The sequence below is a fragment of the Aythya ferina genome (assembly GCF_964211825.1).
Source record: "Aythya ferina genome assembly, chromosome: 9".
Classification (NCBI taxonomy): Eukaryota; Metazoa; Chordata; class Aves; order Anseriformes; family Anatidae; genus Aythya; species Aythya ferina.
Window position 1 is genome coordinate 7,808,044 of NC_140305.1, and position 27,240 is coordinate 7,835,283.

Genomic DNA, 27,240 nt, shown 5'->3' on the forward strand with positions numbered 1-27,240 from the left:
TAGCTCCGCCACTGACATACAACTGTTTTTATGAAAACTGTGAACATAGTTTTTAACTAAAACATCATGTAGAACACTCAGACATGTTAATCTCAAACAAAAAAGCTTTATATTTTGGGGCATATAAGCATGATAAGAGTGGAAAATCAGAGGTGCCAATTACAACCAACTCTAGTTTCTTTGTTAGACAGAATTCTGGTTAAATGAACTATACAGAAGTTGTATTTATTGTGTCTGGCAAAATAAGGTTTAGCACAGCAGGTCCATGTTATAAATGTGCATTTAATTGAAAATTGTGGTAGGTAATTAAAATCTCCTGGATCATTTTATTTGGTACAAACCTGTAGGCATCCAAACCTATAGAACTATTCAGTGAGTCAGGGGCACTTGAATTTAAATTTGTCTTGTTTTTCTAGAAGGATCGTACGCATTAGTGTTGTTTCAGACAAACTACAAGAAAAGTGAAGTATTTTTACTTATTTCCCAAACACATAGTATATAAGCAACTATAACTCTCAAACAAACTTTTCCTTGACAACTGCACAGAACCAGAGCTGGATGCAACTGGTCTGCATTGCCACTGTTCTTTAGAAGATGAATCTGTATTTGTAAAAAATAGAAGAAAAGAATTTCCATTCCAGAATAGGTGATACTGCTCTTTCTCCTCTATGCATCATTAACTAAAGTCTACCACAAGAGGTAAAATTTTAGATAAACTGCAGTGACTTTTTTTTTTTTTTTTTAATTAGAACGATTAATTCAACCTTTGAATGACAAAAATAAAACGTCACTGAGCTACATAAATAAGGGGGCTTGCCAACCCCCAGATGATATCAAATGATAAATAGTTTGAAAGTTTGATTTTCTGAATCCTCCAATACATAGGAGGTTTGATCCATACATTAGTGGACTCTTAGCATGATCCACAGCAGCTTCATTACTGTGTCTTGAGACCTATAAAAACCAACTGCATCATTTAGCAAGGTAGATTGGTATCACACTGTGAGCTGCCACGGGACAAAAAACTCATCACTAACTCAGTCCATAACTAACTACACAGCTGATCATATGATCCACTGCAAACTCGTTCTTGAACATAGCATGAGATATCTATGAACTAATAACAATTTGATTGAAGTGCTGACACCGCAGCAAGAGGAGATTTATTGGTTTCTGGCTGATTCATTGAAGCAGTAGAATGTTCTGCCAATTTGGGTGATGAAGTCAGGCAGGGCTTTAGAAGCTTTTCAGTTGTCTTTGCGTGCAGCTGGGGTAACATGCTATATGCACTGCCTATTAGTGCTCTTCAATCTTAACCATGATTCTTTGCCTTGATTTCATTATATATATTTAAGAACATAATTTATATATTCTTTTCTATGAAGAAAACCAAAGTTAAAGTATCCTGAAGTTTGTTCAATTTAATTATTTAAAAATACTGGTTTGGAGAAGGAAAACAACACAAAGGGACAATTCTATATGAACAAACATAACTGAACCAAAACTAACAATAACTGGCCAGCTCAGGATCTGGCTAAGCATAGCATGCCACATTAAGTCATGTTATCCCATCTCTACTTCTGCTTCCAGAGGATCAGACAACTAGACCCCTGGGAGAGTCTTGCCCAACATGTAAGATGCTGACACAAACATACTATTTATAATTCAGGTAGGCAATATACTTTGAGATTCTTATTTGGCAACACATGAAAGGTAGCTTGTTGAATACTGTAGGCTTAGGAAAGTGAAACATGCTCAACTCCAGCACAACTTCAGTTGTGCTAGATTTTAGCTGTGGCATAGACTGTAGGAAAACACAGCAAGCATAGACAAACATGTTTTTTGAAAGAATGATTTAGACTACTTTCAAATATAACAAAAACATAACCAGTAGGGGAAAACAGAAGCAGGCACAGTAATTACAGTAATAACAGCACAGTACATTTTCAGCCTTAATACAACTGAAAAGTTTCATATGTGCATTTCTCCTAAAACAACTGTATTTATAGCTGTGACTGTCAGTCAAAGCCAATATCGTTTTTCCTTTGACCTTAAAGCTTAAGTTTGTATTTACACCTGTATCTACAAGAAAACAAGTGCTTCATTCTATAACACACCTTTCCTTAGCTGATACACATGAAGTATTTTTCATAAGTTGCTGTACATCAGGAAGATCACAGGCAGCCAAACACCTGATATGGTAATTCCAAATGTACAGTCCCTTGTTCATATGGAAGTATTAGATAAATTAGTAGTTACACACCTAGTAAATGATAACTCTACTAAGGGTTAAACTACCTCACTTAATGTGGACACTGCCAGAAGTGTTTGTATTTGTGTCATGCCCCTAAGTGCCTCAGGATTTTAATTAACCAGCAAGTATCTACTTCACCGTGGAAGCAGAGCTCATCTCAGTTTTTAACTTTGAGGTTTCATAACTGAATCTCAAAAAGTCAGGCCAGTGAAACAACTGCTGAGGAAATTGGATACCTCAGGACAAACTCAGTTATTTACTTCATCAGTAAAGACACACAGAAGACCGCTGTAGAGGTGGTGACCCACAAAACTTAAAAAGGTGTAACGCTTCCTGACTGATTTCTTGACTATAGCAAAGCACCTCAAAATAAAATTAGTTGATTAACGCAATCTAAATCGTGGAAATTAATAAACACAAAAAAATAGATGATAATCACCCTCAGTGACACACTGAGATTAGTAGTACTATGCTAAGAATATCATTTGAGAGTTGGAGGTAAGCGTTCACAGGCCAAACTTAGCACGTTACTCTATACCAGCTTAAATTCAGAGACTGTGACAGTGGCAATCATTGCCTTGCACACCTATTAAATACACTCAGCATTTTTTTCTTAATTAACAAATTCACAGGTGTACATGTCCATTCAGCTTTGCTTATTAATTTTAGACATTAAAAATTTACAAAGAAAGCAATAGGGAAATTTTCAGGCTTTTTGAATTTTGTCATCATACAAAAAAGGAAACAAGGAATGAAGGAACAAGTGGACAGGTCTCCCAGGAGACCACACATACTGATTTACTGATGAAATCAAAAGTGTATCCTTTAGGAAGTGAACAGTTTTCTCCTGAAAAGACAGAATATTCTGTACTGTCATATATAATCAATATCATTTGTGAGAAAGACTGGTAATACACTAGGCAGAAATATAGTTTTAAAGCTAAATTAAAAAGTTATAAATATAAAAGTGCATGAATAGCCAACTAAATGTACAATATATTTTTTTCAAGAAACATGACATTCAATTGAAAAAAATCCTATTAATTCTTCTTGCTTTTCCCCTTTAAAAAAAAAGCTACAGAAAGGGGAATAGTTGAAGGATAGCGATGTGATATCTTTTCTTTAGCATTCTTGCAATACTGTATCTATAATACTGAATTATGATTTATAAAACTGCCTATAATAAAGAGTGGCAAAGAAGAAAAATAGGTAATGCTAATGGTCATGCTAAGTATTTTGCCTGTGTGTGCATGTTCTGAAAACTTTCATTTCATCTCTTCTCTGATTTTATTTAGTATTGGAAATACCACTTCCAGGGAGCACATAAGAAAGAGCAGTACCAACTCACACATCCTTGAAGCCACAGGCATTTCCACTATTATACCCTCCAGAAGACTGAGCAATAATGATGTGAGCAAGGTGAGGTGCTGGTGAGGTAATTGAGTAAACACAGGAAGCTACACTTAAGAATTCCAATTTAGATCAGGTAAAAATTACCTATTTTAATTTGAAGTGCATTGTTCATTATGACTACTATTTTTTTTTTTTTTAAATTTAAAGTTTCTGAATTTCAGGGTCGGTGTTATACAAACTTTTTTCATTTGTGAACCTCAAAAGAGGGTAAGCAATACTGTGTTCATTTTCAGAAGACAAATTCAAACAATTTAAGATGAAGCTTGGAAACATTCTGAAGCATTCAACCAGGCTCCACCTGTTGATTTCAATTTGCACAACACGTTCTGTTCTGCAGGGAGACTGCTGTCCTCCACACTTCTGAGCATCTCTGTGAAGGAAATCCAAGTGTTCATCTGATAATCCCCTATTTTAAACAAAAATGTACCATTTCTCTATATGAACTTTTAAGGCAGAAATGTATTCTTCTCTTCCTGCTCTGTAAAGCTTATCTTCCAATTCCCAGTGTGTGCTGCTAGACAACCCTGCTCACAGACACTGGGGAAGAGGAATAGATGTTTGCTTGTGGGATATGTTGGCATTTCCATTTATTCTTATTTTGCCATTACATTTGCATATCTTTTTCTGGAATTAAATTATGCATCCCTATCCCCCTCCCCTGTAATGCTTACTTATATCTGTATAAACATCACTTCTGTCACCTTCTGTAAGCAGCAAATTTAGGATCTCATTTTTACTATTGCCAATAGTGCAGTCTTCATCCATTCACCCTTTGGGCAGTCAGACTGGTTCCTGGAGTAGACCCTAGCAATTACAGGCCTGTCAGTCCCACGTCAGTGCCTGGTAAAGTTATGGAGAAGATGATCCTTGAATTTATTGAAGTGCACCTGGGGGACAACACAGTCATTGGCCCCAGCCAACAGGGGTTTGTGAGGGGTAGGTCCTGCCTAACAAATTTGATTTCCTTCTATGTAAGGAAATAGCCCAACTAATCAATCAAGGGAAGCCAGCTGATGTGATCTTTTTGGACTTCAGCAAAGCTTTTGACAAGGTTTCCCATAGGATTCTACTATACAAAACGTCCAGCATACGACTTAACAAAAACATCATATGATGGTTGAGCAATTGACTGACGGGTAGGGCTCAAGGGGTTGTGGTAAATGGGGCCACTTCTGGCTGGCAGACAGTCACTAGTGGGGTCCCTCAAGGCTCCATTTTAGGGCCAGTCCTCTTCAATGTCCTTATAAATGATTTGGATGTAGGACTGGAAGGTGTTCTGAGCAAATTTGCCAACAACACCAAACTTGGAGGAGTTGTGGACTCAGATGAGGGTGGAGAGAGATCCTTGCAGAGAGATCTGGACAGATTGGAGAGCTGGGCGATCACCAACCACATGAAGCTTAACAAAGCAAGTGCCAGGTCCTGCACCTGGGACGGGGAAACCCTGGCCATACATACAGACTGGGCAACAAGATGCTGGAGAGCAGCCCTGCAGAGAGGGATCTCAGGGTTGTGGTTGACAGCAAGCTGAGTATGAGCCAGCAGTGTGCCCTGGCAGCCAGGAGGGCCAACCATATCCTGGGGCGCACCAAGCACAGCATTGCTAGTCGGTCGAGGGAGGTGATTGTCCCGCTCTGCTCTGCACTGGTGCGGCCTCACCTCGAGTACTGGGCACCACAGTACAAGAAGGACATTAAACTGTTGGAGAGTGTCCAGAGGAGGGCGACGAAGATGGTGAAGGGCCTAGAGGGGAAGATGTATGAAGAACGGCTGAGGGCACTGGGCTTGTTCAGCCTGGAGGAGAGGAGGCTGAGGGGGGACCTCATCACGGTCTACAACTTCCTCATGAGGGGGAGTGGAGAGGCAGGCAACCTATTCTCTGTAAACACCAGTGGTAGGACCCGCGAGAACGGGGTTAAGCTGAGGAAGGGAAAGTTTAGGCTGGACATCAGGCAGAGGTTCTTCACTGTGAGCGCGGTTGCACACTGGAACCAGCTCCCCAGGGAAGCAGTCACTGCACAAAGCCTGTCTGAATTTAAGAAGCAATTGGACTGTGCTCTTAGTCACATGGTCTAAACTTTTGGGCAGACCTGTGCAGTGCCAGGAGTTGGACTTGATTATCTTTATGGGTCCCTTCCAAGTCAGGATATTCTATGATTCTATTGCACATACAGAATAAACCCTGGTGTCCTTCAAAAGAAATCTGTGTTGCCACGTTTCTCTCTTCAGTCTCAGAGAAGAGGTAATCAACATATGGATGCCTTGTGCAAAGCAGGAAAAGGATTTCCTGAGCGTTCTCCACACTAGGAAAGCTATTCCAGACACGGAAAGCCTTAGCTCCCATAAACACTATTAGAAGCTGTCATGAGTATATTTTAGAGGTTGTTCATATATCCTACTAGTTCCGCATAATTTCTTAGCATTTTGGTTGACAACTCCTAGCAGATGATCTGACAAAATTTAAGAAAGCTGTGAGAAGAAAAATGCAGAAGTCTGATGCAAGTAGAGAAAGCAGTAATGTAATTCCAGAGCTTTCACCAACATTTTATGAATGACAGCATGTTTTGTTAGAGTGGATTGCAAAATTAATTAATAATGCTGTATAACTAATAATTAATCTCTCTCAGATTTGGCATGGTATTACTCAAAGAAAAAAGATGACTTTGGGGACTGAAAATATAGGTCACAAAAGTATGCTAAGGACATGATTTAGGAAGCTCTTCTAGGATTTCCATCCTCTGAATCGAACAGCCACCAAATCATTGAATAACTTTTTTTTTTTCTTTATAAAGATGTAGACTACACTAGCTTGAATAGTCTTTTGCTGATGACTTCCTCCCTCTCACCTCAATTTGACAACTTTGAAAAGATATAGCATAATGTGTTCCTTTTCTTTTTGGCCTTGATTTTTTCTTTTCTTTTTCTTTTTTTTTTTTTTTTTTTCCTCCTATGAAGTCATTGGCAAAATTCCCACTGAGCAGAATAGTAAGGATCAAGCTTTTATTCCCCATTATTAAGACTGTCACATTTAACATCACTGTCCTTGTGTCTCATCATCTGCCACTGATTATTTGGGAGCAACAACTGTTCTTTTTCATAAAGAAAGCTGCTGCTTATATGTTTGCATCTTTGGTGACATAAAAAATGAAAAACTACATGTAAATCTCAGAGAGATTTGCATAAATAGTTCAGTACTACATAAAAGCTGAACTGGGAACTTCATGTTACATTTTGACATTGTTTCACTATCCTACAAGAATATTAATCTCCAACAAACTAAGAATAAGGTAATAATCCTGAAGAAATCATCTCATTATAAATTAATGGCTGGATTTTCAGTTAATGGACCAAGCTGAAGACAAGGGCAGTTAACACTATAACAAACTACAGTAATATAACCAATTTCAAGGGGATTATTGCTATCATAAACCGTATTAAATGGTTTATAAAAGGAATGGCTTGGGCTGCTTTTTTTTTTTTTTTTTTTTTTTTTTAAAGTTACATGAAATAGAGTGAATGAGAGACTGCTTTGTTAAATAGGTTATTTCCAACCAATTTTCTAAGCATTCAGGACACAGGGAATGCTTTGATAGTTGTATAATTAATATTTTAAATGCACCAGAAGTTGTTCTTTGCTCCAGTGGGTGGTAGAAAAGCCATTAACTCTTACGCAATCAGGTTTCAATGAATCTGGTTTATAACTTGGTGTAGGAAAGAAAAAAGAAAAAAACAAAACAAAACAAAAAACAGCATTCAGACTGCACTCAGTTCATTGCCAGAGCCCATCACTTGACCATTTAAAAATCTCAATCTGCCAGCTGATTACATTACAAGGTCAAAGGAGAAAGAAAATAAGGATATCAAGAGACCTGTTCTGTACTCAATTCTGTAAGTAAACTAGATCAGTAGCTGCCAGGGAAAAAGTGAAGTTGTATGCAATTCTGCACTATGACTACATGGTGGAAATAGAGCTTACCTCATTTACTTGCAGATATTACACACAGTTTCTTCAAGTGATAACTTAGTGCTCAGAAGAATTAATATAAGATGGAAGTAATTTATTCAGATAATACATATCCAGCTGGTCCAATAATTCCATCCAAACAAATAAAAATAAATAAGAATAACCAAGCTAACATTAACAAGATGCTTTCTGGGTGGTAGGGAAGTTGGTAAGAAATATTGAGGGGGAAATCACTGAAGGATAGAACTTATGTAGCACACTGAGCCTGCACTACATACCAACTAATGCTTGAGCTACTCAGATAAACATTACGTTATATGCCACAGATGCAACGTTACTGTATTAGGACATTATACCACAAATAAAACATTGGTGCTCTGCACTAGTGAGCAGAGCATTAGCTTCAGACTTCAACCCTTAGTTTAGGAACGGTGGTATGGCATTTTTCACTAGTTCCATAATTTCACAGTAGTAACAAAATGCCACCATTTTTTTCTTTAATCTCGACCCTTCATCAAGAGAAGATGCAATGAGGGATGACTTTGCAGTCTGTGGTAGCTCCCAATGGTCTTCTGAAATATACATCCTTGCTCCAGACAATGTCTTGAGTTTACCATGGGTCTGCTCCTCTTCATTCCTCTGCTTCATAATGCAGGAGCTCCTTTTAAATTATCATGGTTTAAATACTTTTAATAGTACCAATCAGGCATCATGATTTAAGCTTGTATAGCTTTAAATCTGTTTCCAATATATAAATCAGAAGCAGCATCCAAGATATAAGAACACTTGTTCATTAAAAGGGAATAAATAGGAGGATGGAATGATAATGCCTGAAGTTATTTAGATAACAACTCATACATAAAAAAAGCCCTGAAAAACTAAAGATCCCTTGTCTGTGGACACTGTAAATGGAGTGCAGTTAATCATGTTCTTCTGTTTTATCTATGACCCAAGTATTTCCTTGGAGTCTATTTGAATAGCTGCATTAGGGAATAGAAGAAAATGTCACGCTTTTGCAAAAGAGCAATCATCATAGTGGGATATATAAACATGAGCTTAGACTGCCAGATGTAGAATGTCTTTTTGCTCTCTGCAGCACTGATAAGGCCTCAGCTGGAGTATCTTCTATCAAGGGGGACGTGGCCCAACAGCAGAGTCCAGAAGACTGCAATGTGAGCTGTCACTAGTTCAGAAGATGTGACCGATAAAGAAAAAACAATAAGATTTACTCCACCTAAGAGAAGGAAGGGCTGGGGGGGGGGGGGGGGGGGGGGAGGGAAATCAAATACAAACATCTCTTGAGGAGTAAAAGAAAATAGTTCTCAATATCCATACTCAAAAGGTCATAAACTGATAAGCTTCCTTGAAGTTCATGCATTCGGAAAACTTTCTACGAACAACTGAATGCTAGAATAGGTTTTCAAGGAACATCATAGCGTTCCTACTGTAAATTTAAGTTTCTCTAAAGATTTCTATCATTGTTATATTACTATCAGGTTATAGAATTTCAACTCAAGAAGAACTTACCAAAGGACATTAAAAAGGACAAAAAATATATTGCCCAAAAGATTTTGGGGCTCAAAGAGTTGTGCTACAAAAGATTTCCCATGTGAAAGGGAAGCCTGTTAGCAGATAGTAGAAGCCAGGGATCCTCTCTAAGTTTTTCTCCAGTCTGTCACATGACTTCAGACACATTTGAGATTCTGTTTAATCCAGCCTAAAAATACCCCCAAAATTTGGGCATATTTTTTTTGAGCCTTAATTTATGGAAAACAACACCCTCTATTAGCAACTAATTCTTATTTCAGGTAGTGTTATTAACTCTGAGCATTCAGCTTTTTAGTCCACCAGCTTTCTCTGCATCTAGTTTACTTGACATAAGCCTATTATCAAAGCATCACCAATATGTGGATTTGCTAATTAGATACATCTTCAGGAAATAAACATCTTTTCTTCCTCCTCCCCCCCATGGCAAATAAAGATATTTGGATGGAAGAACACATTCTTTCCTGTTCCTCAAGCAGATGTTCTGCATCCTTAACAGATTTTGCATATTAGCCTTCTGGTATCCATTCCAGACTTCCTTTTATCTTTGATTTCTCTCCTTTTGTGCTTCTTTAAGCTTCGTACCCTCAAAAGAGTTATATAAAACTCATGTTCTCATATATCTAAAGCATAAGTAGCAGTTTTGGAAAGATTTAACTAATCTGTTCTAATTTCTTTATCATCTTAATTACAAGCTACAGTTTCCAGCATATTAAATTCTAGGTCCCATAATGCAAAACCTTAATCCTAGGCTAAGTAGGACATGAAACAAGCATCCCTCTTTGCCAGGTTACTAGGAAGATGAGGAATGGCATTCATCACCATTAAACTTCCTCAAAGACGAGAGCCACAATGATACCATGCTCTTCCACATTCAGTGGACTCGACCACATACTGACATGCTGCAAGATTAAACAGAGAAAAACACTGCACACATTTTCAGTGGCATTTGCTGCTGCCAAAAGGTCTAGCACATCACAGTTATCCATTAGTAGCCTTCATGTTTGACCTTAGTAGTAGTCATCTTCCTTCTTCCAGTAGAATATCCATGTGAAATATAGTTTTCCATCAAATAGAAGTCATATTCCTCTTTCTCACAAGTTTCATTTTGTTATTTTGTGCTCAATTTCGTAATTTTACTGCGCATTTCTGGACATTACAAACTAGTACAAAGGGCTGCCTACAATTTCTTCAACTGAAAGTGTCATTAGTATGCTGGTTACTTCTTTTTAATCATAAAAATGGATTTAACTACAATTGCAGCAGTACCCCTTTGGAACACCTCATCCCTGACTGTGATTCTTTTCAATTATGGACTGTGAACAGGCACATCAAAATTCCTTTTTTTTTTTTTTTTTTTTTTTTTTTGTACCAGAGTAGATCACTCACAGTTAGAAAGCTCTTTTGACTTTCCTTGTATTGATTAGGGGAGATCTGGACTGTTCCCATGCTGCATTACATCCTGTATATCTAACTGTCTCACAGGCAGTGCATCTATATTTCACTGCAAGCTGATTACATCAGACAACTGGCTTTTGATTCTCACTACTACAATTTTAAGGCAACAAGCAGTGAAGAACATATGGCACCATTGCTACAGGACTAGGATTTTTAAGCCTTCTAGAGAACCAGCTGACCTCTGACTTGCATTCGGTAATTTTCTGATTTTTAAAATCTCAGCAGTCTATGCTGCATAAAAACTGTCAGTTAGCTTAGCAACCTGTACACATGCAGCATAATGTCTTCCAATAACACTGCCTGCCAGGAGTCACCATCTGTACTTCCTCTGCTGAAAGCAGCCAAACTATTATGTGAAGTTGGGTTAACGTAGGAAAAACATACAATATTTCTCGCCACAAATGTCAGGGTGTACAAAGGCTTCACCTTCATTTTCTAGGTGCACAAAGATTCACATTTTTATATCATTTCCATCAGGTTCCCAGACAGCAAAAGCAAGGAGAGTAAAATTACTAGAGCACAGCAAGGTCTTCAGAAGCATAAAGCTTTTCAAGTCTCTGACAGCCGGTTATGTCTTCATGTGACATGTTCTGAGGGAATGAAAAAACAAAACTACCCTATCCATCAGCCATTAGAAACAGAGTGATGGAGCTATTTAGATAGTGGGGGAAGCATATGAAAATGTGAGCTTTGCTTTGACTAATGCAGGTGCAGCTGCTTAGCTGGTATAAACTGATAGGATAGTGACAAAATGCACAGCTGAGGATCTGCCCACATTCTGTTGTCTTCTCTTATCTAAGTGAAAGTGTCAATGCTCCACATACACTATGCTCCTCCACAGCAGTTACATCAGAGTGAGTTAGAGTAACTAATAACAAAAATTACCCTCACAAAGCTGGTATTGCTGACAGTCTGTGCTGCCAGGACTGAATCCCCCAATTCTTGCCTTCAACACTGACTGTCCTGCAGGCACAGAGCGGTGTGCCCCTGGCCCCTGAGGAGGAGACTTCAGCTAGGTCGAACATTAAGGGCTCACAAGGCCTGGCCTCACTCAGTGGGGCAGCTTCTATTCTTCCTCACAATCTATGGTACAAACACATCACACTAACTTTGCTGTCTCCAGGGTAGGACGCTGTTCCACAGTTCTTGGTTCAAGCTATCTTCCTTGACTAATATAATGCATTCTGCTCTATGCTTGCTTTCATGGTGTCTAACAAATGACCATTACTATTACACACACCACAGCTTTCTAGGTCTCAAGCTCTCAGTATTTTGAGAATTTTCTAGGAACTGAAGCCAACAAAACAATAGTAGTTTCAGTCTGAACCCCAGAGAAAAAGAAAAATTATTTTGTTCCTGAGCATTTTTGCAGTCATCCTAAAGACCCATACATAACAAGCAGTTGGAGAAGGGAAATGCAAGAACAATCACTAAACTCACACATGAGCATGCTATTCTCAACCAACATTTTACAGGTTTTTCTTTTTTTTCTTTTTTTTTTTTTTTAAACTGATGTGCATGACTGCTAAGATTTAGGAACTCACAGGTACTCATACGCTACACTTTCACTACTTTCCAAGAAGTACTTTTCTGAAGAAAGTTGCTTCTGTATGTGTGAAAATACCATCTCCCTACCTATGTGACAAAATACACAAAGTTTCTTTGTTGCTCTCTGAGATGAAGGATGTTTGGGGGGGATGAGAAAAAGCATGTAGAGTTGGCTCCAAAAGTATTAGATTTACCTTAGAAAGAATACTGGGCTACACAGGTGTTATGTAAAGCCATTGCAAAAACTCTTAATGTGTTTGCTTTACCTGCAATGCAATCAACATTCATTCAGCAGATCAGCACACTGGAACACAGAACATTTTATTACAATAATCTGTATGCCATGTTTTCAGTATTTGCTGGAGTAAGCTTCAGTACAGCATTGGGGTTGTTTTGAGGCCTTGATCTTTATCCAATTTTCCAGTTGGGTCGTATACGGCACAAGTAGGTCAAATGACTTCTCCAAAGTTACAGAGAAAATATATGATTTACTTAAAATCAGAGGTCCAGGACACCCCATCTTTTATCGCTCACGCTTGAAAAGTGAAATCCTAGTTCATATGTCCCAAATGACTGGTATTCTGCAGAAAAGAAATTATCATTACTAAGACCTTTTCTGTAATTTGCTTTCTTTATTATAAATAGCTATGCTAGAAAGCTGTTTTGGTATAACTAGCATTATTATGCTTATTTGTTCCCCTTTCCATGTTATATGTATACAAGTAATACACACTAGAGACACATACACTACAGAAGTTCAGAATTTATGTTTTAAGCCTTAAGGATAAGGTTTGATAAGTTACAGTCATTCAACATTTCTGAACAACAGGTACTCTGATCCCTAGAGCTTCCAGACTAAACAGTAGCAAAAGAAACTTCATCTTGAACCTAATCACTGCAGAGAATATCTATTCCTCTGCCTCACTGAAAACCAAAAGTAGGTCAAATAACTAACTATGCCTCTCCACTACCAAGAGACTTACTGAAAATTCAGTTGATCGCTCAACAGATGGTCTTAAAATTTACCTAAAAGAAAGCGTGCAATGCCACAGAAATATACTCAAACTAGTCATCCTATTACTTGAAAGAAACCACCTACATCTTACCTAAGAAATAAAGGTAGAACACTGGTGCAGCTGTTTGTTGGATTTTTTGGTGCGTTTCCCCCACCAAATAACTCAACTAGGAAGATATAGGGAGCACCTGGAATCTCCACTGATCCATAAGCCAATCTAGCCCTAAATTCAGATGTGCATTAGCCATTCTAAATGCAAGGATGAAAATCATGATAACAAGGAAAATAGCTTTGTCCATTGTACAGATTCAGAAAGGAAGTGTTAAACTTTTAAAAATTCAATCATTTGTATGTAATTAGGACTACATCAGTCGAGTGAGTTAGAGCATAAGATATATATGCTTACAGAAAGTGAAAAAGAACTATAATTATAGACAGAAAAATTTTGACTAAGTCCTTTACATTTCAACCTTTTATATGAATGTTTATCTTATAAAACATGCATTGGCCAAGTATGGATCAAAAACCAGCTGTTATCAGATGGCGAATCCAGATTTTCAAGAGTTCACAGGCATACAGTCTCACCAGGGCCAAGCCTGAACACAATACACAGCAAACACAATAAGAAGTTAATAACTTCTAAGACTTACACATGAAAAAATAAGTCATCTTAATCGTGAAAATAAAAGACTATCCAGCAAGCAAAGTTTTGAGAATTGTAAAATGAAGCAGACCTCAAAGCACTTAATTAGCTAAGCGCTAGCTTCACAGATTTTAAACATTTCTGAGGGAAATGCTCTTCCTTCAGGGTGCTCATTACAATACATAGTTATTAATACCACAAATAGTTTGAATTACCTAGTTTACATTTTGAATACCAAAACAGGCTTAGATAACGCTGCAACACTATGCTTCTTCACTGATAATAGTTGTACACTGAACAGTATGTTAAGCAACAGAGTTTTGTACACATACACTATCTGTGAAATTCTCTGTGTACTCAATTAACTATCTTCTGGAGCCTAAATGCACTAATTAAGTCTACTAGGGCAACACTATATATATATATATAAATAAGTAAATAAATAAATAAAAACATTGAAAAGGACTATAGACTCAAACTGCAAACAAATCAACTTGATCAGGAAAAAGGCTGCCAAAATTGTCTTCCAATGGCCACATTACAGAAACCATTACCCTCACAGCAGATCCTTCCCAATCCTTCCCAAAAATTTAACTTACCTGCAGCTTATGACTGTCCTTCCTTCCACATCCAAAAGTTTCTCTGTTTTTTCCTGAACTCAGCTCAGAGTACTTCTGTTCTTTCCAACCCCATTTCTCAAAGGAAAACTTGACTCACCTCTTCCTGACTCTTTATCTCCTACAGCTGGGCCAATTTACTGCTCTTTAATGGTAACTTTTGTTAACTCCTTCATTACTAGAAGGAGTTCATAAATAGGTATAATACTCAGAGACGTGAGATCAAGTAGTGGATCAATGTCCTAATAGGTATTGTAATTTATAAATTTATTTTGAGCTGTTCTTTTATGCATCAGTCTTTTTACAAGCCATAGAAAAGACTGGTCCTATAGCTGCGTTTGTAGTATCTGTTCTTTATCTTACACATTTCAGAAAATTTCAAGGTCAGAAGAAAAGACTCTAAAGTATAAGTATTGCATTTATTATGATAATTTTGCCAGCAGGCAACAAACTGATGACTGCTATTTTAAAAAGTCACATCTAGTAATAATTTAGTACAGACAGATTTACTCACCTTTTGACAATTTGCATAATTTAGTCTTTACCACCATTAGAATTTCTTTCAATTTTATTTACAGTGGTCACTGCATTCTTCTCTTCAGCAGTGCAAGAAGCCGCTTGTTCCCCTAGTAGTATTCAGTGGGAAATTTTTGGAATCCTTAATTGCTTGCTAACTTCACAGAACATGTGCAAGGTACAGTAAGTTAAAACATGTCTTAATTTAGGTTTCACTGTCATATAAACAAGACTGTTAATTTATTGGCCTTACATAAAGCTGCCTCTGTGGACCAATGCATGCCCTTTGCTACCTAGCTGACAGGGAGCAACTGGTAACAACACATGCTAATATTCTATTTGCACTTGAAAGAGAGAAGTTCTTAATCACAAGTGGAGCAATAATTTGAAATACTGTTTTTATGCATATGTTTTATCACTGCAGACAAGTGGGCTTCTGAGATCTTCAGGAAAGATGAGATTACACTGTTCTGAGATAACTTTAAAATTTGAGGATGTTTAAGGAAGTATTCAAACTGGCAGAGACTTTCCCAAACATTCAGGCTTGGAGAGTCAGAATGGAAATGATTTACATAAATTAAATTATGCTTGAAAAAGGCAGGATTAAGAAAAAGTGGAGAACCTCAGAAGGAGTGCACAGAGGATTCAAGGGGATAATGAAGGAGACCAAAGAGGATAGCAGTTTGTATTTTGCTTAACTCAATAATCTGGCTTAATCCCACTGAATGATTGCTTACTTCAGGCAAACTACAATCAAATCAGGTCTCTATCAACTGGTTGCTGGGCTATAAATATTAAGATTAACTATTACAATCATTTCAATACTTCCCAGTCCTTACAAAGAGATACTGTTGGCTGACACTGCAAGCTATGTTTTTTGTTTTTCCTCACCCAGTTTATTCACACAAGTTCTCCCATCTCTATTTCATATACTGACTCCAGGCTTTGAAAGGACCCTTTGTGGGAGTACTTTTGGAATTTTGAAGTTCTGAATGGTACCACAAATTTTTAAATGATGTAGAAAGAAACGGTATCTATTCATATTAATTTCCTGTCATTTTTCAAGGAATGGAATTCTTAGAGGCAAAGATAGTATGAAAATTTTGTCAACTCTTAGATCTTTGCTTTAAAAAAAAAAAAATAAATAAGTTAAACACAAGCATGACTAATCAAAAAGGGACAGGACTCACAGAATCAGCCAATTCACAGAATCTTCCTCTATTTGTCACCTTCTACGACATCTCCGTAACTTTTAGACTGGCAATTCAATTTAAAATAAATTAATAGTTGCACACTTTATATAAAATGTAATGTATAAACCAAGATGTCTAGGAGAAAGCAAAACATAGTTGATGTGATTTCCCTACCCCACGAAAATTTTATTTTCCTTTTTATTAGGGTCTTGCCCAGGTCCACCCTACACAGAAGTGCAATACCTTTTTCTGGTCACATGGCCCCCTTTTTCTTCTTTTAAATCTCCAGGGTTCTTTTGGGTGACTGTGGTGAGTCTGCTGACTGCAGCTCACGCTTGATGATCCTAGTGTTATTCATCGTCTGTGACTGCTTAATTGGCACGTGCTGCCTCAATCACTGTCCAAATGCTCTAATTAGCATTCACAATATCCTCAGGAAAGAGAGAACAAGTGTCTTTTGTAGATTGTTTAGATATCTCCTGTTTCATATACAGGATTTATCCTCAGAAAAACTTGTGATGTCTGACCTTGATATATCTGGAAAAATTTTCCTGGGCATGCTGCCAAACATTTTGTTTGATATGTACGTTTTTCTCCCTCTTGGCCTTCTTGTTGTATTTTTTCTCTTCTTGCTTCTTTCTTGGCTTTTTTTTTCATAACTACTTTAGGTTTCATTATATGTACCCAAAGGAACTAGCATTGTGGATCTTTCCTATCATACCTTTAAAATGTTGATCCTAGTAACACAGGGAAAGCAGGACGAAAATTTCTAGAAAAAAAAATATATAAAATTTCCCTAGAAAATCAGGGAGGAAATTGCAAAAGCATGTATGCAATTTAGAAACTTATAGTTCATTGTCTTTCAATCCGACAACTCTAATATAGTTGTATACTCACATAGACTACAACAATAATATTTTACAGTTTAAATAGTACAGGGCTCAAGGGTTGAGATAAGGACAGGGAGCTCACTTAAGTATTGTCATGGTCTAAACAGAGCAGGGAGACGAGTCTAAATTGCCTATTACTAACAAGCGAGAAACAAAGGAAAGGAACCAAAAAATCCTTTGCCCCATCCACACTCTTCCACCTCCTTGCCTCCCCGGGTGGCGCAGGGGAACGAGGGAATGGGGGCTGTGGTCAGTCCCTGATACTTCATCCCTGCAGCTCCATCACAGTCATTCTCTGCCCCTCCTCCAGCGTGGGGTCCCTCTCACGGGATGCTGTCCTTCACAAACTGATCCTGCATGGGCTTCCCACAGCCAGCAGCTCTTCAAGAACTGCTCTGTACCATGGGGTCCATCCCCCAGGAGCAAACTACTCCAACACAGATCTCCCACGGGTGGTAGCTCCCCCCAGTCCCTCTGCTCCTGTGTGGGCTGCAGCTCCGGCCTGGGGCCTGCTCTGGCAGGGGCTCTCGATGCCACATCCACCTGCTCCACTGGGCTGCAGTGTGGAGATCTGCTCCATGTGGGAGCAGATCTCCAGTCAACATCGCTTGTTGGCTGGAGCAGGTCACTTTGAGGCTGGCTGGAACTGGCCCTTTTCTAACAGGGCAGCTTCTGGATTCTTCTCACAGAGGCCATCCCTGCACCTCCCCACTACCAAAACCTTGCCCGTAAACCTGCTACAGGCATCCAGAGCTTCTCTGGGCAGCCTGGGCCAGGGCCTCACAACCCGCGTGCACACATTTAGTTTCCCAGTTTCACTGCCAACCTGATCTTGCTATTCTCATAAAAATAAAAATTCTGCTGAAAAAGATCAGAATATTTATATGTTGCATTTTATTCCTTTCAGCTTATTCTTCTCCATGTTTCAATCCATAGATAGAAAGAAGTAGCTTGACTCAAAGCTAGAGTCATAGACAAATCCTCCACCTCTCTCCTTTGTGTGGGATTTTAAAACATACTAATATGGATTTTGCCACTATTCTCATTTTTTCACACTTTTATCTCAAAGGGCTTTGTAAAGAGTTAGTTTATAAGTATGTATGGTAGCTGCACATAGAAGTGTGGTGGCAGAAACGGCTTATGTGTTGCTGTCTTCATCACTAGGAGCAGTTTTCCTCAAAAGCCGCTGCTGAGGAGGAAGACTACACTTTCTGGAAACTGCTATGGAACCTTTAAGTTGAATTTCAGCACATTTGAAAACAAAGTGTTTCTATTTACATTCAAGCCAAAATTAATTAAAATTAAGTTTATATCTGTGAGATGACTCTTTCTGTTCTGAAACTAGTAATGTTTTGAGTCTTTTCTCCCTACACCTCAATCGCTGTCTGTGACAAATCAACACTTTCTTCTTTATTTCTATTAGGTATCATTTTATTGTTATTATTTTTATTTATTTATATATATATATATATATTTGGTGGAGATCTAAGTATAAGTACCCACACAGATTTATTCAGATTTCCTTTTTTAGAAAAACAGACCTGAGTGATACACATTACCATTTTCAGATTCATATGCGAAGTGGGCACAAGGCACAGCTTTCTTATACCTATTTATTCTGCAGATTAAGTCACAATAAACTGGAACAGTTTGTCTGTCAATAGTAGAATTCTGCCCCACAGAGATGCCCAGTCTTTTCTATATTGTTGTACTAGAGGTAACCACCTGACATTGGTTACTGTCCTCTCAGTTAGAAGGCCTGGCTGAAAGAATTTACCAATTACAATTAGTAACACAAGATTTATATAAGTAAAACCCTAAATTATGAGAGTACAGAGAGCTTTCTGTTTTTCAGACCAATGACACTAAGCATCTCTGAACAACTTGTAGGAAACGAGTACTGTGCACTTTTAGTGAAGCATCCGTGAAAGGTCTCATCTTTCCCTCACCCAGCTTTGCCTCCTCCAAAAGCTATATGAGCATTTGACTGTGCTTTTACTGGATCAGGCCCTTGTTATTACACTTATAAAATGATGCATACTGCATCATGGCTATACCCTACATAATGCAAAATTATGTCAAACTTGTACTTGAAGTTGTTAAGACAGTTGCTTTAAAACACAACGAAGGTGAAAAAAGTGAAGGTGCTAATAACTGGAATTTTCTCAACTCTTAAGTGCTCACTTCTCTAACAAATTCATTTGAGAAAACAGTTGAAATAAAATCTGTCATTGTACCAAGATAAACCACTGGCTACTTCTGAAAGTGAAATGGGTTATCTCTACTGTTTTGCAGTCGGTTATCTTTGGGAACCTTCCATAACTTTTCAATATGTTCTTCATATTTATCACACTTACTGGATAATTATTGTTTTCATCTCCATTTAAACATGATTACATGTATCTTAGACTGGTAGGGCCTTGCTTATTTTATGAGTTCTGCTAACATCTAACTGCTAACAGCAGTACCACCTGCAGTACTGCTAATTTTCTGTAGTAGTGACTGAAGAGACACATGAAGTATAAGACAGTACAAGAAGCACAGAAATGACAAAGTAGCAAATAAGGACCTTGAAATTTGAGGCACTGGGAAATAATACAAAAACGTTGGCAAGCTGGTGATGTAGTGATGCGCTGAAGGTAACATGTTATGAATCTCTGAGTCTGCTAAAAGACAAAAAGCATCTGAAGGAAAGCTGGAGGGAAGAAAAAAAAAATAGAGTGAGGCAGATGAACAGACAGAAGCATAACCAGATTTGGAAGTTTAGGCAGAAAAAGATTTTATAATTTCTCTTGTGTACTGTAGTTCATCTAGGCAATTACATTGAGAAAGATACCAACCCACTACTGGAGATCTGTGTGGATAGGACTAAAAATCTTCAATTACTCCCCAAAGGGAAAGACAGGTCACTGTTTTTTTTCCAACTCAAAGGAAAAGACACTTTATGTAGAGGCTTAGCCCAAATAATCCCATCTAGAGAGAAATAAAGTCTACCGAAACTAACTGAAAGCTCTCTGAAGACAGGACATGCACACCACCCAAATGAGATGCTCCCAGATCCTTAGTTGAGGCTTTAACTTTTCACGCTTTATACATGGTTATTAAATTTCATGCAAGGTGAAGATTTGCTTTTGAAAAAGGAGGAAGTCTGCCTGAAGCTATAGCAAATTAGTATTGTTGACCTTGGCCATGACTCTGCTCCTGCTTGAGTTAACAGAAATACTCCTATTGATTCCCCTGAGACCTGGATCAAGTCTCCTGTTGAAGTAAAATTGAAAACTGTAGGTTAGAAAAAATTCAGGCAACATTAGGTTTACTAAGATAAAACAGGATGTTCTAATATCAAAGAGTTACTGTCTCCTGTACAATATTTCTTTTATTAACAAGAAAAACAGTTGTTTATGCATCCAAAAAGACATTGGAATCTTGGTTAAGCATGAGAAGCAATTCCTTAAAGAAGCTTTATAATTGTTATTTAGATGAAAACTAAATCTATGCCTTTATACATGCAAGAATGTATACATAGAACATCTGATAGGCCTGGGAAGATCGGAAGGAGTAAGAAGATTCACTTGTTCTGATAAACTGAGATAACTTCTTAAGACCATATCCTCAAAGAGATTTAGATGTCTACATTTCACTGAATTTTTTTTTTCCTTTTTTGTGTTTCAATGAGAATAATAGTATAATAGCATTACTTTCTCAGAAAGCTTGTGCCAGTATATATGCTTAAAATGCATTTTTTTTTTTTCAGTTTCTTGGACTAAATACAACTGTAAAGCTAAGGTCAAATCTGACTTTACTATTTTTTCATGAAATATTTCAATCCCAGCAGCATGAAAGCTCAACACATTGGCTGGATTTTTGTACCTTCCTAAAAGTCTGTTTATTCCAAAAATCTGCTTTGTATATTCTTTCACCAAATTTAAAAGTAATTGACAAATAACAAGTAATTGCTGTAGATCAGGTATCAAAAAAAAAAAAATCCTAACAGGCATAATATTTAGAACAGCTAAGGTAAAGTCTGCATGAAAATCTTTCCCCATGTATTTTTAAAAATCATCAAATATCATGTCAACAATCAAGAAAACCTGCCTATCTTACTCATGAGTTGAAGGGTTAGCTAGTGTTCTAATCCAATGTCTATGAGAAACCTCTTTTCTGTTCTAGTGAACTTTAAAGGTATAGACTGTACTGCTACATTTCTGAACTTTTCATTTGATCTATGGAAAGCTTACCTAAGCTTTTCCTAAGTACATGGGAGCAGAGTCAGACCTACAGTAATTTAGTGTCGGTATTCTAAGAGAATGCAATTTTCAAACTAGCATTTATCCCTTACATATATTTATACTAATATAAATAATACATTCCCTTCATGTTTACAAACATTGTTTAAGGTTTTCAAATTTATATTTATGGTATTTAATATTAACTCACATTTCAGGCTAAAACCTACCTGGGTGACCACATTCAACACCCTAAATCCTGTAAAAAGCCTTCTGTGCAGCGTGCACCCATATGAGGGAAAAGCAGCATCCTCAACCCTTTTTTAATGCCAATAATGAGAGGAGTGCAATAGTTACCTTCTGCCTATGATCTGGGTAGAGGAACTGACCTATTGCATGGTAAAAATGAATTATCTCCCATACAAAGGGAGAAAAAGTGCTAAAGACTCGAAGTTCTTGACAGTGGGTTCTTGAAGCTGGGTATCTTGTTTATCCAGTAACACAGAGGACAAAGTATAGCTATGATAACAGAGTTTAGACAGAACACACCAAATTCTTATATAATTTTCACTAGCTTTTACTGTATGTCTTCAGATCGGGTGGTTTACAAATTTAAGAAGATCACCTCAATGCTTTAGATTAACACAAATCCTTACAAGGTGGGAGCAAATATCACTTTAAGGAATCCATACTTCAGAGAAAGACACTGTTTCAAAACAGGGAGGACATATTTCTACTGAGCTTTTTTTCTTATGGAATATTATTGATGCTGTTATTAGGAAATCTATATACAGCTGAATTAATAAAAGACTTTTAAGACACTCAACACAAGAATGCCCATTGTGCTTTAGATTTACTGGTGTAAGGAGAAACTATAATCCAGTGAATATTACTGATACTTTTGCTTTGCATCCAACAACAGTGACTCAGTTCTACGTCCTAATACAAATATCTCCAAAACTGGAAAAAAATCAGTATTTCAGTGCCTCTCTCCACATCAAACCACTGACAACAGGCAAGGGACAGGGACAGGGACCAGAGTTATGAGACTGGTTTTTATCAATAGAGAGAAGGAAAAAAAAAAAAAAAAGGAAAAAAAAAAAAAAAAAAGGCAGCATAATGTGGCATGTACAAAAATATCTCATTATGCAAAAATAAAAAAACTCTTATGTATGTGCTTAGCATTATTAGAAGCTTATGACTGAAAAATGAACATGCAACAGCTAAGAACACATCATCACTAAAAGCTAGGTCTTGGAAGTTAGTAAATGCAGAGTGAAAGCCAAAAGTTCAATGTTAATTCTGCCCCATCTGCTTTGTACATTAAAATATTTCATGTGATTTGAGTCATTTTACATTTCTTGATTTATTCAGGTTGTATAGAAAATTCTAACTAGAATTTCTCACAGTCTGACACACATGCATACCAAATGAACATACACATTCTATTTTTGGCTTAAAATTTCAATCTTATTGAGACCTAATAAAGAAGTCCAGTTTGAGGGAATTTGACTTAGTAACACTGGTTCTGTGTATGATTGACATTAGCTGGTGGAAATTTAACACCGGCTCATCCTGACAGTATTAAAACATGTAGGGTTGTTTTGAATGCCCTTTTCCTGGATGAGTCTTCAACAGAAAAAATGCCAGGGACCTCAGATAGGAGAAGTTACCATGGGAGCAATGAAGTAACTGGAACTTGCTTTCCTATGGATTTCTGTCCTTTCCTAACTCCACCACTGTGGTACCTCCAGCATCCTCCATTTCCTGTAACACTGATAGTGACCAAGAGCTTCTGCAGTCTGAAGCCCAGATACCAGCTGACTGATGCTTATCTGCCCACTGCTGGGTATGCTAACTTACTTCTGACAGAGCACATGATATCAGAGCTCCCCTTGGCTTGATGAACAGTAATCTGAATCTTTTTCCTTCTCCCCAGTAGCTGATTCTCATAAAATTTGAAGGTGCAATTCTTCTCTTGCTAGTCCACTGCAGCTAGCTGAAGGTGACTTGCAGCTTGGAAATTAGTGGGGAAGTCAGATAAGCTCATAGTTATTCATTTGGAAAATCATGCCATACGGCATCTAAGTATGAAAACTGGAGATGAAGATAGAGCTATAGATTTTGTGTGTGATTTTGATGGTATTTTAAATGGCTAGTGCAATACACTACTTTTATATGAAAACTGCATATTCAGAAGTACTGTATCTCTGTGTAAACTAAGGATTTCATCTACCAGAAAATAAAAAGAAAAAGCACATCAGTGGTTCATAAGCATCCTCTATTTTCTTAGCTCACACAACAATCAAACAACAAGGCATTTGAAGCACTCAGGGCTTCATTTAGCATGGAACTTTTAAGTGGATTCTGAAGGTCATGGCTTAAACAGAGGGAGCCGTATTTTCTATTTTGGTCTGGTTTTAATTTGGGCAATCTTTCCATTAAATATAGCTATTTATGACATTTGTTAAAAGCCTATACTGCTAATTTAGCTAAAAAAAAATCTAATGGAGTTGTATTGGAAGTTTTCCATAAAATTAATGTTCCAGACTTAATGGATGTCTAAGGTATCATTATTAACGGGAATATTCCATAAACTAAAATCAGAGCCTTTGAGCTGGTGATCTGATACCGTTAGATCGGAACTTATTGAAAACTGGAACTGTGCCAAAGTACCCAGGAATTCAATTTAAACACCTTATGGAGGTTAATGGTTTTATAGTATTTACTTTAATTAGTGTTTTATTAAATGCTCAATTTCACTCGCATACTTAGGAAGAATAGTGGCCAGTCTGTGGGTAAAGTATGACAGAGGTAAGATCACTTTACTCTCTCTCTACTTCTGTCAAAAATACCAATCCTCTGTATGATTTCTAGGGTTATACTGCCTTTGGCTACATTATCACATCACTGAGAAAGCCACATGTGGATGACAGACTGTACGATGATCCTACAAGACAACAAACTGTAGGTATGCTTCTAGGTATGCTTCACATTTGTGGCTTAAACACACATATTGCTTGTGAGGGTATTCAGAGTATCCTCGGGGCACTCTGTGGTACTCCAGCACACAGGCAGCAGACTTTGGGGAATGACTGTTCATCAGAACCAGAGGAGCCTCTTGCACCCAAGTGCAGTACCAGCTGCCTATAATGCCTACTTCAGGTCCATGCCATTCAACATGCTCAGCCAGGTGGTCCACAGGTTGCCTCTGAGCCCCCATGCAAACCAGAGATATCATGGTCCTGACCACTTTCCCAGCTCTACTGCAAGGACCTCGGGCTGTCCTGGAGCTGAAATTATTACAAAATGAGAGTTTGTTCCTGAAAACTGAACAGCAAACAGGTTCAATAAGTGAGTCTCTGCCAAGACCATACTGTAGCTTTCTGCCATTTTGGTCAGCCCATTTTGGGCCTCCTTTACTCATAAAAGCAGAACCCCAAAGTGGGGGGGTGGGGGGATCTACACTGTCTTTGTAGTTTGGTTCAGGAATCTGCTTTTAAAACCGGTTTCTCACATACTGCATTTTGCTTCACATCACAGCATGGTTTCAGGAGCATGACCTAGACTCTGTTTGAGGGGCACTCCAAGCTCTCCTACTGTGCTCCAATTCCAAATGGGCATTCAATCAGCTAGAACTAACTGGTCTGAAGTAAAATCCCTTAAAATGCAAATAATGTGGATGTCACACCTCAACACAAACCATTTTGCTGTACAGGTTCACTCACATTGGTCTGCATTACTTAATGATGTAAATATGGACTATGACTCTCCAAAATTCATGGGCTGAGATGTGTCAAACTTGAATTTAAAAACTGTGTTCTCATTACAAATGAAGATGAAAAATAAGTTATTGAGGTATGAGAAATTCTGTAATCATGATATATGTGGGATGTCTGTATTTAACACACTCTTTTTACCATTGTGTATGCAAGAAGTGAGCGTCATAAATGCTTAACCTTCCAACTCATGTATTAGCTTCATAAGGCCACCATATTTAAGCTTGTTTTAATGTAAAATAGACAAACACTATTTCTGTGTGTTTTTTTTTTTTCTTCACCTCCTATGTGGAAATTTATTCTTTAAGTTGCACCTGCTGTACCCAGTAAAGACAATGATGCATATAGGAGACAGAATCAGATTTTCAACACACACAAAAAACCTCAACACTTGTTATTCTCTTATTTCTTGGCACTGCAGGACTCAAAAAAGAAATATATCAGCTCATGGAAAGCACATTCCCAGTCTCCAAGTGACACCTAGCAAAAGCCACTGATGTAGATAGATGCCAGTATACTCTATTGTCTTCTACCATTATAGGCAGCTGAATTCAGTAAGCACTCTTAGTACAACTTTGCAAATAGGGATACTGATTTGTTTGCTCGATTCTCTTTTTAGGTTCTTTTTATTACAGATACAGAAGAGTATACAGACTAGGGTATACTTACTGTATGTATATATATATAATTCATAAATTAGTAAATACAAGATGGAAGAAATGTCTTTGAATATTTCAGTACTGGTGCAGACAGCAAAGACTCATGTAAGTCGTGGTTCTCAACATTAACACAGCTTAAATACGTGATTATTTTGGAAAGGCCTTTCTTTTCTGAAATTACTGTGGGACTGATTTGAAGGCACATTTAAATACAATATAGCTGGTACTATGAGGTAAACTTGACTTTCTAGTATTTCTGATATTCCCTAGTAATTGCCAACGATGAAAGAAATGAAAAAGTATAAGCCCCCTAATATTTACAATAGTGTACTGAAACAGAAGAATATGTACACAGGCAATAACACTGAGTAGTTAATGCAGTAAAGACAAAGTTCACACATTATCTTATCCCCTAGAAACTTATCCATCTGCTAGAATCTGTATATACTTTGGATTTAATTCTTGTCTCTATAAATAACTTTTCTGCAATCTCGGCCAAAACACTGGGCTGTCTTCCTTGGAGTACTGCATCCAGGTCTGAAGCCACCAGCACAAGGATGTTGATCCGTTAGAGCAGGTCTAGAGGAGGGCCACAAAGACAACTGAGGGGCCGGAGCACCTCTCCTAGAAGAAAGGCTGAGAGAGCTGGGGCTGTTCAGCCTGGAGAAGAGAAGGCTCCAGGGTGACCTCATTACAACCTTTTAGTACTTAAAGGGGGCTTATAAAAAAGATGGAGAGTGACTCTTTGCTCAATCAGATAAAAGCTTTAAAACTAAATGAGGGGAGATTTAGATTAGAGGTTAGGAGGAAATTCTTCACTCAGCAGGGTGGTGAGGCACTGAAACAGGTTGCCCAGAGAGGTTGTGGATGCCCCATCCCTGGAAGTGTTCAAGACCAGGTTAGGTGAAGCCCTGAGCAACCTGATCTAGTGGGTGGCATCCAAGCCTATGGCAGGGGGCATTGGAACTGGATGATCTTTTGAGGTCCCTTCCAACCCAGGCAATTCCATCATTCTGTGATTCCTTATACCCAGTAAATTAAGGCTATACCTACCAGAGAGGAATCAGAATGACTAATTCACTCATGGTTTTGAAATGAGTGAATATTTACTGACACAAGGTAGCATAAATATTTGTATACTGATTTGACATCACAGCCAAGTGATACAATGACCCAAAAGGAATGAAAGGGGAAAAAATTAAGGGGATAACAGTTAGAAAGGAGTTATCTACACATTAAAAGAAAGAGAAAAGAAGTTGAATAATTTGTGAATCTTTAAAAATAAAGAACCAAGAAAACAGAACATTTTTGACCTAAAAAGATTTTAAAAATAATTATATAATAGGTAGCTAAAAGATTGGAATGGTAGCATAGATTAGTAAGAAAAAAAATAAAAAAGAAAAAAGAAAAAAAGTGAAAACTATATATTCTTTCAAGAAACTTGTACAAAAAAAAAAAAGGATATTTCTTTCTTTTACATTAAGTTCCGTGAAACTATTTAACCAAAGAATGTTTTACAA

The 27,240-nt window shown here is 37.6% G+C and overlaps 1 protein-coding gene and 1 long non-coding RNA gene across 24 annotated transcripts in view; both read right to left on the reverse strand.

The window, feature by feature from the left end:
- LOC311441429 (uncharacterized protein) overlaps positions 1–27,240 on the reverse strand; it is a 312,197-nt gene that overhangs the window by 165,734 nt on the left and 119,223 nt on the right. For 11 of the 23 annotated variants that reach the window (XR_014695936.1, XR_014695938.1, XR_014695939.1 and 8 more), the window contains exon 1: positions 14,440–14,553. The exons of 7 other annotated variants lie outside the window; for them this stretch is intronic. The gene's annotated coding sequence lies outside the window, so the exon portion shown is untranslated. Of the gene's footprint in view, positions 1–14,439; positions 14,554–27,240 lie in introns of those variants that run through there. 5 more of the 23 variants (XR_014695940.1, XR_014695945.1, XR_014695946.1 and 2 more) reach the window with 1 other exon arrangement.
- LOC311441432 lies at positions 12,479–16,495 on the reverse strand. Its single transcript, XR_014695962.1, has 2 exons — positions 16,410–16,495; positions 12,479–12,763 (listed from the first exon to the last, which is right to left on the reverse strand). It is a non-coding gene; the product is annotated as an uncharacterized lncRNA (long non-coding RNA).